The sequence below is a fragment of the Mustelus asterias genome, chromosome 22 (genome assembly GCF_964213995.1).
Source record: "Mustelus asterias chromosome 22, sMusAst1.hap1.1, whole genome shotgun sequence".
Classification (NCBI taxonomy): Eukaryota; Metazoa; Chordata; class Chondrichthyes; order Carcharhiniformes; family Triakidae; genus Mustelus; species Mustelus asterias.
Window position 1 is genome coordinate 72,954,456 of NC_135822.1, and position 12,887 is coordinate 72,967,342.

Below are 12,887 nucleotides of genomic sequence, written 5' to 3' on the forward strand. Positions count from 1 at the left end.
TTCAAAGAAGCTTCACCAAGATGTTGTCTGGTCTCGAGGGTGTTGACTATGAGGAGAGGTTGAATAAACTAGGATTGTTTTCACTGGAAAGATGGAGGCTGAGGGGAAACCCGATAGAGGTCTATAAAATTATGAGAGGCACAGACAGGGTGGATAGTCAGAGGCTTTTTCCCAGGGTGGAAGTGTCAGTTACAAGGGGGGCACAGGTTCAAGGTGAGAGGGGCAAAGTCTAAGGGAGATGTGCGGGGGAAATTTTTCACACGGAGAGTGGCGGGTGCCTGGAACGCGCTGCCAGAGTGGGTGATGGAAGCAGGCACATTAACAACATTTAAGAGGCATCTGGAGGGTCCATGAATAGGGAGGGAACAGAGGGATACGGACCGAGTAAGGACAAAAGGGTTTTTTTAGTTTAGTTAGGGCATCATGATTGGCACAGGCTTGGGGGGCCGAAGGGCCTGTTCCTGTGCTGTACTGGTCTTTGTTCTTGTTCTTTGTTAAATGTGTACACACACACGCGCACACACACACACACACACACACACACGTGTGCACACACATAGATACACACATACACACAAACACACACATTCACACATGTATGTGCACACAAATACACAAGCATGCACACTCATGCACACACATACACACAGAACGTGCACATTCACACATGTATGTGCACACACACATATAAACACGCACACATGCACACAGACACACACACTGATACACACATACGTTCACACGCACGCAAACTCACACATGTATGCGCACACACATACACAAGCATGCACACACACACACACACACATGTACACACATTCACACACACACACACGCAACTGCACATATGCAAACACGCACACACACATACATACACACACACACAACACATACAGTCACAAAAGTTAGCCTCACTTCCTCTGCCAATGGTGGATTTCCCAAGCATGGTCCTCCCCTGTGCTGCTCAGGGTTGGCCTCCCTATGATTCTCCGATCCCAGACAGATTTTCAGAGCTCTTCTTTGCAATCCCAAGCCAGTTTCTGTCATTTGATAACAGCATCAAAGTTTTCCATTGTTCAGACAATGGGTTGATGATGGAGTAATTAATCACGCAATGGTTGGGTGCTTGCTATCCCCGCCATAAATAGTCTCCAAAAATGTTTTCATTTGTAACCTCGCCTTAAGCAAGTCTGACAGCTTCCTGAATTGAAATGGAGAGGAGCAGTCATGGCCCTTTACACTTTAAATAACACTCCAGAGAGACGGTCACATGTTTTTGACCCTGTATCTGTAAAGGATAAAATAAGTCACTTGATTCCCCCTCACCCCCACCCGCTTGGACTCTGTATTGTCTGGGGAAATTGTCTACATCCTGTGCTCTTTATAAAGATAATAATGTCCATCCACTTTGAGTATTTATGGCCTGCGATGTACTTGTGACAGTAATGATTTCAGAGCGTTAAAAAAGGGGTTCGCTATTCAGCCGTATGAACCTAACCAGTAACTCTTATTCAGTCCACGTCCCCTACCCTGTCTGTCTTCTGTTTGCATCTCTTCTTCACTTCCAGGATTTCCTTCTTCTAAATTATCCCATGAAGAACGCTGATTTCCTTTGCTCCATCTCTGGTGCTCGTAGGCTTTGGACGTCCAAATTCCTTCCCTCAATCTCTCCGCCTTTCCTTCACACCCCCTTGTCAAATCAATGAGAAACACAATCCTGCAATAAGCGCGATGAGGTTCTCAGTGAGGAGAGTAACGCTTGACCACATTTTTGCTCAGCTGCCCTGGTAACTTATTATGTGGCAGGTTGCTGGATTTTATTTGATAGCTTTCAGGTTTTTTTTTCATTTACAGGATGTCGCTAAACCAGCATTTATTGCCCATCCCTAAATGCCCCTTGAGAAGATGGTGGCCTTCTTGAGCCACTGCAGTCCATGTGGTGCAGGTGCACCCACAGTGCTGTTAGAGAGGGAGTTCCAGGATTTTAACCCAGTGACAATGAAGGAAGAGCCGATATATTTCAGGGTGGTGTTTAGCTTGGCGTGTTTTACCTCATTCAAGGTGCTACAATAAATGCAAGTTGTTGTTGTGTCGCCCAGCTTTGAACATGGACACCAATTGTTTGCTGCCTGCCTGACTTACCAGCTGCTGAGTGCCCGTGGCCAGAATTGGAGTGCCAACCATCAGCGTCTGCACATCAACCCACAACCTGCTTCCTTTTTTGGAGTTTCCTCAACCATTCCCATGGAGAGGTTTGGACAAAATTCCTCTTCTCAAATCCAGCGACGCCACCGAACTCATCCCAGTTTCTCATCCTTGGACTTTCCGCTTTCAGCTACTCGTAAACCATCTTTCACCGAACAATCAGACGTTCTAAACCCTGATAATCCCCAGACAATGTGCACCAAAGGAATGCCCGATAAGAAACAGGTCTAATCTAATCTCTGCCTGCAATTCAGACACCTGTCCTTACTGTCATTAGATGTGGGGACACTTGATGCTAACTTAGAATCCAATCCCCATTGCAAAGATTTCTGAATTTGATTAACGCAAAAATGACATTTCTTGAAATATAAGATGTCAGAGCATCTCGGGATGGGTTGGGCAGTTTAAATTCATGCCATGAATAAGCTGACATTATGATCATCACAACAGATCTTGGTTTGCTGTTTTTTTTTAGTATTCCTGGATTTTCACAACTCACTGCCGTTAAAGAATGGCTGTTCTTAATCCTCATCACTCACTCCCACCTCTGAAACAGAAGCTTGCTCGTTCATACTCCCACTTGAGAGACTTGAGAATAAAATTCTAGGACAACCAGTGCCGCAGGAGTGCTACACGGGCAGAGGCGCCGTTTGTGAGATGAAATTAAAGCAAGACAGGCCCCACCTTGCACTGGGTGTGAAAGATCCTGCGGCCACCAGCAAGGGAGTTCTCCCTGATGTCATGGCCAATATTTATCCCGACATCGGTTGGCACAGTGGCACAGTGCCTGCACTGCTGCCTTAGCGGTTCTGTTCTGGTCCAATTCTGGCCTCGGGTGGTTATCTCTGTGGAGTTTGCACATTCTCCCCGTGTCTACGTGGGTTTCTTCCGGGTGCTCCGGTTTCCTCCCACACTCCAAAGGTGGATTGGCCGTGCTAAATTGCCCCTTGGTGTCCCAAAATGTGTCGGTGAGATGGTAAATGTGCAAAGTTATGGGGATATGGCGGGGGAGAAAGCCTGGATAAGATACTCTGTCAGAGAGTCGGTGCAGACTCAATGGGCCGAATAGCCTCTTTCTGCACTGCAGGGATTCTATAATTCCATGATCAACGTTAAGAAATGGCCATTCTATTGTGAAGCATTGACCACATCCTTAAATCTCCTCAGGGTTGCCTTGCCTGAACACTAGAGCCTTGAGTATCTTCGAGAATAGCTCCAGGTCTGTCTTGGTCTTGCTGGGTTTGCAGGTGCAGCAGGTAATTCAGAAGGCAAATGGAATTTTGTCCTTCATTGCTAGAGGGATGGAGTTTAAAAACAGCGAGGTTATGTTGCAGCTGTATAAGGTGCTGGTGAGGCCACACCTGGAGTACTGTGTACAGTTTTGGTCTCCTTACTTGAGAAAGGATATACTGGCACTGGAGGGGGTGCAGAGGAGATTCACTAGGTTGATTCCGGAGTTGAGAGGGTTGGCTTATGAGGAGAGACTGAGTAGACTGGGGCTATACTCATTGGAATTCAGAAGAATGAGTGGAGATCTTATAGAAACAGATAAGATTATGAAGGGAATAGATAAGATAGAAGCAGGGGAGTTGTTTCCACTGGCGGGTGAAACTAGAACTAGGGGGGATGGCCCCAAAATAAGGGGAAGCAGATTTAGGACTGAGTTGAGGAGGAACTTCTTCACATAAAGGGTTGTGGATCTGTGGTATTCCCTGCCCAGTGAAGCAGTTGAGGCTACCTCATTGAATGTTTTTAAGGCAAGGATAGATAAATGTTTGAACAGTAAAGGAATTAAGGGTTATGGTGAGCGGGCGGGTCAGTGGAGCTGAGTCCACAAAAAGATCAGCCATGATCTTATTGAATGGCGGAACAGGCTCAAGGGGCCAGATGGCCTACTCCTGCTCCTAGTTCTCATGTTTTTATGTTCTTAACCTTTGTAAACAGTTCAAACGTAACTAAATGTGATTTTGACAAAAGATCATTGCCGCCAACAAGATCCCTGAGAACCACAGGAAAGTTACGGCACAGGGAGAGGCCATTCAGCCCATTGTATCCGTGCAGGAGTGAGAAGCGAATGAATCCTGCTGGCCTCGTCAATCGTATCCCGTCAGTGAGACAAGACCCAAGTGAGCTGCGCTGTGCTGTTTGGGCACTGCGTGGGATTCGAATTTGAACACAGGAATCTCTGGCTTCCTCCTTCCCGGTTCCCATGGTGAAAGCAGACAGGTGGTGAAACTGGACAATCGGGTTGCCAAATCTCATTGGGCACTTTCCTGGAGGTGTCATCATGTGATTCTCCACCTCTAATTGGCCGCCCTCACTCCTCCGCTATCGGCCAACCAACCTGTCCATCCTCACCATGTCCCGTCTTCCCCTCATCCAATCAGAAAGCAAATGTACTCCTCATTCCCTGATTGGATGATTGATTGTTAACAGTCGGTCAAAAAACATCAGTCATAGAGTCATAGAGGTTTACAGCATGGAAACAGGCCCTTCGGCCCAACTTGTCCATGCTGCCCCTTTTTTTTAAACCCTTAAACTAAACGCTTAAATTGCCCGCATTTGGTCCATATCCCTCCATATCCATCGTACCCATGTAACTATCTAAATTCTTTTTAAAAGATATAATTGTACCCGCCTCTACTACTACCTCTGGCAGCTCGTTCCAGACACTCACCACCCTCTGTGTGAAAAAATTGCCCCTCTGGACCCTTTTGTATCTCTCCCCTCTCACCTTAAACCTATGCCCTCTAGTTTTAGACTCCCCTACCTTTGGGGAAAGATAATGACCATCTCGCTGATCTATGCCCCTCATTATTTTATAGACTTCTATAAGATCACCCCTCAAAATTCTAAGCTCCTGCGAAAAAAGTCCCAGTCTATCCAGCCTCTCCTCATATCTCAAACCATCAAGTCCCGGTAGCATCCTAGTAAATCTTTCCTGCACTCTTGTGGGAGTGTCAATGGGTAACAGTGAGTCCGCGGTCCATTTCATATCTCTTTACACTGCGCTGAGTGGATACTTACCAAGCCTCATTTGGCATCCGAGTCATTGCCAGATAATTGAACAATGAATCACTCAGTCTCTATATTGTGCATCCTTCCAGCAGCAGCCCCCGAAGGTTAATCAGAATCAACAATTCCAGAGTGCTGGCGCGAGCTCTGTCAGGAATCCTCGCTAACCCAGTGGTTCCCATATACATCTCTATATGATAAAAACAGTTTGAGGCACACCTCTTATTTCCTCTGTCTTCTTCCCTGACTGGGAACTTGTTTTTAACTTCTTTCTGGCCTCTTGCCTGTGTCTTTTTTAACCTCTCTCTGTCTCCCTCACTCCAAGAATGGGCATTCAGCCTCTGATCTTCGGGTAAGCATTCTCCAAGGGGACCTTCACAACACACGGCAACGCAGAATCACTGAGCAGAAACTGATAGCCAAGTTCCGCACACATGAGGACGGCCTCAACTGGGATCTTGGGTTCATGTCACACTATCTGTCACCCCCACGACTTGCCTGGGCTTGCAAAATCTCACTAACTGTCCGAGCTGGAGACAATACACATCTCTTTAACCTGTGCTTAATGCTCTCTCCACTCACATTGTCTGTACCTGTAAAGATTTGATTACCTGTAAAGATTCGCATTCCAACCATTATCTTGTAAATTGAGTCTGTGTCTATATCTGCCCTGTTTGTGAACACAACTCCTCACTCACCTGAAGAAGGAGCAACAATCCGAAAGCTCATGCTACCAAATAAACCTGTTGGACTTTAACCTGGTGTTGTGAGACTTCTTACTGTGCCCACCCCAGTCCATCCCTCACTCCTCACAAGGTTTTTGCTTTTGAGTTCTGAGTTTTCACTTTGTCTGCGTGTGTGTGGGGCCTTGTCTTCAGCTCCCAGTCCCTTTGGTGAGCCGTGAGCCTGACCAACATAAAAAAAAAATCTAAACGACTTATGTTTGGCTCACCCCAGACGGCACATGCCCGGAAGACCCAAGATTCATCAGGTCGGAGATTTGATTTGATTTAATTTTGATTTGATTTATTATTATCACATGGATTAACATACAGTGAAAAGTATTGTTTCTTGCGCGCTATGCAGACAAAGCATACCGTTCATAGAGAAGGAAAGGAGAGGGTGCAGGATGTAGTGTTACAGTCATAGCTAGGGTGCAGAGAAAGATCAACTTAATGCGAGGTAGGTCCATTCAAAAGTCTGACAGCAGCAGGGAAGAAGCTGTTCTTGAGTCGGTTGGTACGTGACCTCAGACTTTTGTATCTTTTTCCCGACTGAAGAAGGTGGAAGAGAGAATGTCCGGGGTGCCTGAGGTCCTTAATTATCATAGAAAGAAACCCTACAGTGCAGAAAGAGGCCATTTGGCCCATCGAGTCTGTACCGACCACAATCCCACCCAGGCCTTACCCCCATATCCCTACACATTTACACGCTAATCCCTCTAACCTACGCATCTCAGGACACTAAGGGGCAATTTATGCTGACTGCTTTGCCGAGGCAGCGGGAAGTGTAGACAGAGTCAATGGATGGGAGGCTGGTTTGTGTGATGGATTGGGCTACATTCACGACCTTTTGTAGTTCCTTGCGGTCTTGGGCAGAGCAAGAGCCATACCAAGCTGTGATACAACCAGAAAGAATGCTTTCTATGGTGCATCTGCTTTTGCCTCCCGTTTTGAGTTTTCACTTTTTGTGCGTGTGAATTGGGCCTTTGTCTTCATCTCCCAGTCCCTTTGGTTGCCGTGGGCCTGATGTGTGGCTCATCCCAGACGGCAACACGCGCGGAAGACCCAAGATTCTTCGGGTCTCGGAGATGCCAACCACAGAGCTAAAGACGAAGGTTAGTCTCAGTTTAATTACATGAATTTTGAATCATTTGGAATCTTTTCTTGCTGCACACTTGGGGGGGGGGGGGGGTGACTCCGCAGCTCACCAGTGAGCCGCGGGGAACCACTGCGCTAACCCATTGGCCCCACAAGTGAGTGAGCCTGGAATGCTCAGAGCTGGCAAAGCATTGCCAGAACAAACTAAACCCACGGGGGAGGGAAAGAAATCCACTTTCAGAAGCAACTTTTAATACATTTATTTAATATCTAAACTTTTACCTGGCGTATAAATATTTAGATGCGGGAAACAATTTATTCCCCAAATTGGTTCTTCACCCAAGTGGCCCACTCCTTGTAGATCAGGTCAAACTCACTCGGTGACAAGTACACATCCAACTGGTCTTAATTATATATCTTCCATTAACGGTGAGTCTCGGAATCAAGGGCACCCTGGAGTTAATTAATCTCCTGCGCACCTATTTCAGGAAAAAAAAACCTTCTCTTTTTGAGCTCGTGAGATAGAATTTTAATATGTCATTATTTTATCAATTTTATTCCCTGCTTTCGATGAGGAGACAGTTTGATTTTGGTAATCTTAGCAAGTGATGTTTTGAAATGAAAATCATTTAAAAACTAATGATAAAATATTGGAAAAATTTGAAAATTAATGCGAACTTTCAGAGATGCTCAAAAGATTAATTATGCATCAAATTAAAAGATAAAACAGCTTCAACTGCAAAAAAAAACTGATGGAAAAATGCATTTGTAATCAATGGAATCACATTTATGTGCACCAGAGTGATTTCAATTAATCTGGCAATAAAGTATTGAGTTTTGCTCGCAGTTGTCAAAGTACGCAAGTGTTTTCCATTACACAGCATTTCAAGACTGACTCTATGTGAAGATATAATGCCTTACATTTCAAGTATCATTAGTGAAATGTGTGGAGGCACACAGCTCATTTCCTCACGACCAAGCTGCTTTGCTTCTACATTGCAAAACAAAAATCTATCTGCAGTTACTCCTGGGTTAATGGCGTTCTTTAACCTAATACAAGCCCAAAAGAATGAGGTAGACTTATGAAGAGAATGCAGGGATAATGAAGGATAAAAGGATCAGTGTTTCAAACAGATTGCAAGTACAAATAATATTGTCGGTAATGCCTCCCATGACCTCTGTATGTCCCAATGCACTTGGCAGTCAATGAAATGCCTTTCATGTGTCCTCACCCACTGTAATGTCGGAAATGTGGCAGCCACTTTACATAGAAATATAGAAGATAGGAGCAGGAGGAGGCCATTTGGCCCTTTGAGCCTGCTCCGCCATTCATCACGATCATGGCTGATCATCCAACTCAATAGCCTAATCTTTCTTTCTCCCCATAACTTTGATCCCATTCACCCCAAGTGCTATATCCAGCCGCCTCTTGAATACATTCAATGTTTTGGCATCAATTACTTCCTGTGGTAATGAATTCCACAGGCTCACCACTCTTTGGGTGAAGAAATATCTCCTCATCCCCGTCCTAAATGGTCTACCCTGAATCCTCAGATTGTGACCCCTGGTTCTGGACTCCCCCACCATCGGGAACATCCTCCCTGCATCTACCCTGTCTAGTCCTGTTAGAATTTTATAAGTCTCCATGAGACCCCCCCCCCCTTATTTGTCTGAACTCCAGCGAAAACAATCCTAACCTAGTCAATCTCTCCTCATACATCAGTCCCGCCATCCCCGGAATCAGCCTGATAAACCTTCGCTGCACTCCCTCGAGAGCAAGAACATCCTTCCTCAGAAAAGGAGACCAAAACTGCACACAATACCCTAGGTGTGGCCTCACCAAGGCCCTGTATAATTGCAACAACACATCCCTGCTCCTGCACTCGAAACCTCTCGCAACGAAGGCCAACATACCATTTGCCTTCTTTACCGCCTGCTGCACCTGCATGCTTACCTTCAGCGACTGGTGCACAAGGACACCCAGGTCCCGCTGCACACTCCCCTCTCCCAATTTACACCCATTCAGGCAGTAATCTGCCTTCTTGATTTTGCTTCCAAAGTGAATAACCTCGCATTTATCCAAATTATACTGCATCTGCCATTGATTTGCCCACTCACACAACCTGTCCAGATCATGATGAGGATCTCTGCATCCTCGTCACAGTTCACCCTCCCACCCAACTTCCTATCATCTGCAAACTTTGAGATGTTACATTTTGTTCCCTCATCCAAATCATTGATCTACATTGTGAATAGCTGGGATCCCAGCACCGATCCCTGTGGCACCCCACTAGTTACTGCCTGCCAATTTGAAAATAACCCATTAATTCCTACTCTTTGTTTCCTCTCTGCCAACCAGTTTTCTATCCATCTCAATACACTTCTCCCAGTCCCATGCACTTTAATCTTGCACGATAATCTCTTATGCGAGAATTTGTCAAATGCTTTGTCCAAATATACTACATCGACTGGCTCCTCCTTATCAACTCTACTAGTTACATCTTCAAAGAATTCCAACAGATTTGTCAAGCATGATTTCACACAGCAAGATCCCACAAACAGCAATGTGGTGATGACCAGATAATCCACTTTTTAATCAGAGAATCATAGAATCCCTACAGTGCAGAATGAGGCCATTCAGTCCATTGTGTCTGCAATTACTCTCCAACAGAACATCTTACTCAAGCTCACCCACCGCCATATCCCCGTAACCCTGCGTATTTACCCCATTCATGCCCCTGACATCTTGGGGCACTAAGGAGCAATTTAGCATGGCCAAGCCACCCAACCTGCACATCTTTAGACTGTGGGAGGAAACCGGAGCACCCGGAGGAAACCCACACAGACATGGGGAGAATGTGCAAACTCCACACAGACAGTGACCCAAGGCCAGAATCGAACCCAGGTCCCTGCGCTGTGAGGCAGCAGCGCTAACCACTGAGCCACCCTATGATCTAATGGGTGCGGAATAAATCCTCGTGATAGGATCATGGGGGTGGGGAGGGTGGGTGTGGGGGGGGGGGGGAGGGGGAACTCCCCGAATCTTCTTTCAATCTTTGACATCCAACTGAGAAGGTAGATGGGGCCTTAGTTTGAGGTCTCATCTGAAAGACAACACTTCTAACAGTACAGCACTCCCTCAGTATGTACAGGCACTGGAAATGTCAGTCCAGATTGTATGCGCAGGAACAATCTATAACGTTCAGACTGAAAGGTTAGAGGTCTACTGACTGAACCACTGTACAACATTGTACCCTCCGTAAACCTGAGATCATCCAAAACTTTGCTGTCTGTGTCTCAACTCGCACCAAGACCCATTCCCCGATCAACTCCCCCTGCTCGCTGACCTACATTGACTTCCTGTCAAGAAATTGAGCTTAAAATACTCATCCTTGTTTTCAAATCCCTCCCATGGTCCTCATCCCTCTCGATCTCCACAATCTCCTCCACTCTTTGAGAGATCTCCCCTCCTCTAATTCTGACCTCTTGTGTATTCTCGATTACAACTGCCCCCCTTTGGGGATCATACCTTCAGTTGGTGAGGTCCCAAGCTCTGAAATTTACTCCATCTCTGAAAAATGTACACCATTCACTCCTTGAAGCTGCTTCTTAAAACTGACCTCCTGGACCAAGCTTTTGTTCAACTGACCGAGTACTTCTGAAGTGTTCCTTGTGTGGTGTGGTTTCATGCTCAGTTTTGTAATGCTCCTGGGAAGCACTTTTCATTGTGTTCAAGATGTTACTGAACATAAATATAAGTCGCTGTTGTAACAATTGAATTATTAATGGGTTAAAACATTGAGTGTGAAACTTCTATTTTATTTCGTACTGAGAATTTCCGTCCAATGTTTCTGGAAGTAACGCCCAGGAGAGGAATTTTTAATTCCTTCAGACGCTGGGACAATCTTGGAGTTTTGGGCAATGCAACTTGGAACCAAACGCTGAGATCCAGACTCCCTGGATCCACTACAGTTTGCCTACCGCCGCAACAGGTCCACATCAGATGCCATCTCCCTGGCCCTCCACTCAACCCTGGAACACCTGGATAACAAGGACACCTATGTCAGACTCCTATTTATGGACTACAGCTCAGCCTTCAACACTATTATTCCCACGAAACTCATCTCCAAACTCCGTGGCCTGGGCCTCGGCACCTCCCTCTGCGACTGGATCCTGAACTTCCGAACTCACAGACCACAATCAGTAAGGATAGGCAACAACACCTCCTCCACGATAATCCTCAACACCGGTGCCCCACAAGGCTGTGTTCTCAGCCCCCTACTATACTCCTTATACACCTATGACTGTGCGGCCAAATTCCCCTCCAATTCGATTTTCAAGTTTGCTGACGACACCACCATAGTGGGTTGGATCTCACACAATGACGAGACAGAGTACAGGAATGAGATAGAGAATCTGGTGAACTGGTGCGGCAACAATAATCTCTCCCTCAATGTCAACAAAAAGTAGGAGATTGTCATCAACTTCAGGAAGCGTAAAGGAGAACATGCCCCTGTCGACATCAATGGGGACGAAGTAGAAAGGGTCGGGAGCTTCAAGATTTTAGGTGTCCAGATCACCAACAACCTGTCCTGGTCCCCCCCATGCCGACACTATAGTTAAGAAAGCCCACCAACGCCTCTACTTTCTCAGAAGACTAAGGAAATTTGGCATGTCAGCTACGACTCTCACCAACTTTTACAGATGCACCATAGAAAGCATTCTTTCTGGTTGTATCACAGCTTGGTATGGCTCCTGCTCTGCCCAAGATCGCAAGGAACTACAAAAGGTCCTGAATGTAGCCCAATCCATCACACAAACCAGCCTCCCATCCATTGACTCTGTCTACACTTCCCGCTGCCTCGGCAAAGCAGCCAGCATAATTAAGGAATGCACGCACCCTGGACATTCTCTCTTCCACCTTCTTCCTTCGGGAAAAAGATACAAATGTCTGAAGTCACGTGCCAACCAACTCAAGAACAGATTCTTCCCTGCTGCTGTCAGACTTTTGAATGAACTTACCTTTCATTAAGTTGATCTTTCTCTACACCCTAGCTATGATTGTAACATTGCATTCTGCACTCTCTCATTTCCTTCTCTATGAACGGTATGCTTTGTCTGTATAGCGCGCAAGAAACAATACTTTTCACTGTTAATACATGTGACAATAATAAATCAAGTCAAATGAGACCCGGGCTTCAGCAAGTTTGTTCACAGTGCTTGGTTCCAGTTTGGTTGGAACTCACATTGCCAGCGGGATGCTGGGAGTCTGTTTCCCCTTGGCTAGAGAGTTTAGAACAGCAGTCGTTGTTTCTAGGACAAGAGGTTGTCCATTTGGGACTGAAATAAGAAGAAATCTCTTCACTGGATGGTTGCCAATCTTTATAATTCTCTCCCTCTGCTCATGGACACTCACTTGTTGAGTGGGGTCTAATCAATCGGGAGGTTGATAGATTTTTGGACACTAAGAGAAGTGAATACGTGGAGATTAGTCAAGAAATTGTAGACCCATTGGTGGTTATTTTCCAAAATTCTCTGGAATCCGGAACAGTTCCTACAGATTGGGGGGTAGTTAATATAAGCCCTCTATTCAAAAAAAGAGGTAGAGAGAAAACAGGGAACTATCGACCAGTGAGCCTCACGTCGGTACTGGGGAAGTTGCCAGAGTCTATTATCAAGGATTTCATAGCTGAACATTTGGAAGGCAGTTACAAAAGGGAAATCATGCTTGATGAATCTATTGGAATTCTTTGAGGATGTAACGAGTAGAGTTGACCAAGGAGAACCGGTGGACGTACCTTATTTAGACTTTCAGAAGGCTTTCGACAAGGTCTCACCTAACAGACT